This window comes from Trachurus japonicus, chromosome 24 (assembly GCF_045865225.1).
Source record: "Trachurus japonicus isolate A0001 chromosome 24, Traja_1.0".
Classification (NCBI taxonomy): Eukaryota; Metazoa; Chordata; class Actinopteri; order Carangiformes; family Carangidae; genus Trachurus; species Trachurus japonicus.
In genome coordinates, this window is record NC_140930.1 from 13,464,366 (window position 1) to 13,466,582 (window position 2,217).

The window sequence follows — 2,217 nt, forward strand, 5'->3', positions numbered from 1 at the left end:
GAAAAAAATGTATTTCAGTGATGAATAAAAAAAGCAGACAACAGAAACTAATGGGTGTCATCAACTCAGTCTCTTTTTAGAGCTGAAATGGAACAGGAAGGGTGTGAAACATTCATCCAAATCATTGTGTTCAGACTGGCGGGCTTGCTGACAGATGAATACTGCAACAAGAGAGAAACTAGGAGGTAAAGCAGAGCCAGAGATGATGCGTTTCATTCATAATCCTCTGATTCACATTTCCCTGTTAACTGTCATATCTCTCTTATTCCCCATGGTGGTGGTGTAATAGATAATGAATGGATATAGTTTCGGCAGTATTAAATGTCTTTATAAAAATTTATAATTCATTTCCTGTTAAAGTTACTTTGACAAGAACTCCCGGACAAAATTTCTTTGCAATATGAAGCCGAACAGACTTCAGGCTGCTATTGACTCATAGAACTGGGTTTAGTATTTCTCGGTACACTAATACAGTGACTGAAATGGCAATTCATGTCGTTCCAAGAGAGTTTTGTCAAGGGTAGCTTGAATAAAAAATAATAATAAAAGGAAAACAATTCTCTTATGTAAATCACAGAGACACAAAACTAGATTTGCAGAGAGCCGACTGCTCAGGGCTTTTTCATGTCTCTACTTTAACACAAGTGAAAAATAAATACATAGCTTATTTATTCTCAATCGCAATGTTTCATTTCAAATGAGCCATAAAGGAGCAGTCCAGTGAAACTTCCAGACACTGCTCCTTGGTGAACAACCAAATGACTGTAGACACTAGCACATAAACAAGCCACATTTCCTGTGCACTGGAGTAAGTTTCTTCAACCAAATAGCAAATAATCTAATTGAAACTTCTGGCCCAAACATATGCCTGAGTCTTCAGCCCATCTACTTCATGACATCTGGGCATAGTCCAGCTGTTATCCTCTCTGAGGTTTTCAGTGTTTGAGGCAGAGTAAGCCCAGATCTATGGGTCAGATATCGGCCAAGCTGAGGCTGTGAAACTGGCTGAATACTGGGGTAAGAGAAAAAAAAACATGTGGCCTAAGGCGGAGCTGGATTTACTTTGCTATATTTGCCATATATTTTGTGTCTTTAAAATTAGGACTGTCAAAGCTAACATGATAATAACGTATTTGGTCACATCAGGTGCTGTTGCACACTTTCACCCTTTTCATTCATTCGTTTCATTGACACAGTGCCAGAAAATGAGTGTGTACGTAAACACTAAGCTCGGCCCTGTTTGAACTGTCTCCATCCTGTTTGCTAATTCAGCCCTGATGGAGTCAGCTGTCTGGAGAACGAGAGCCAAAACATGGCAAGAAGCAACAGCTTAAAGTTCTGTTAATGTTGGACAGAGAAGCACTTTTATTTATTTTACAGTAGAGTTGACTCCATGTGTTTAGCATCCACCAGGGCCGAGTGAATAAATGAATCAGCTGCAGTCACAAGCTGTTAGCATCTCTGCTGACAGTTACCACTCAGATGGCACCATCATGTCATAATATAAGCATATTTTACTTATGAAATGTCAACATAAATATCCCTTTAAAGTATGAAAAAAATGCAGTTAACCCTGATTACATTCATGCAATTAATTATGTCACATATGATGTAGGCTACAGTACATACTGTCCTGTAGAATATAGCATCACTTCTGCTGTCATCTTTGGGTTAAATCTTAACTACATTTCACTGGCTTTGTACTTGTACTCTGCACAATGACAATAAAGTTGAATCTAATCTAATCTTATCTTATCTGTCAGGGTAAGATGCACTGATTTTTCTGTGCCATTTTGTGATGCGAGTGGCAGCAAGAAACTTCAGCTGAGGCAGAAAAAAAATAAAAGATAGAGCATCTGAACATTTATCTGCATTAGACTTGTCATATTTTTTTTTAAAGCTTTTATTAAAGCAAAAATACAGGTTTCCCGTCTGCAGTAATTTCAAGATCAAGAAGAAGATTTCAAGAAAGATTCACATTTTTTTTTAATTTTTACCTGAACAACCAAATTAAAATGAACTATATTTTCTCACAACCAGTCTGTGTCATAGAGAAGCTGGTAAAGCTTGAGCTTTACAGTCTGCTTCTTTTGTAGTGGGAGCTGTTTGAGAATTGGCACGAGGTTTCTGGCAGCCACTTCGTCTCCTTAATTTGCCTCATCTTGGGCCGCTTGTTTTTCTTTTTTTTTTTTTTTTGCATCTCTCTCCAAAGGAATT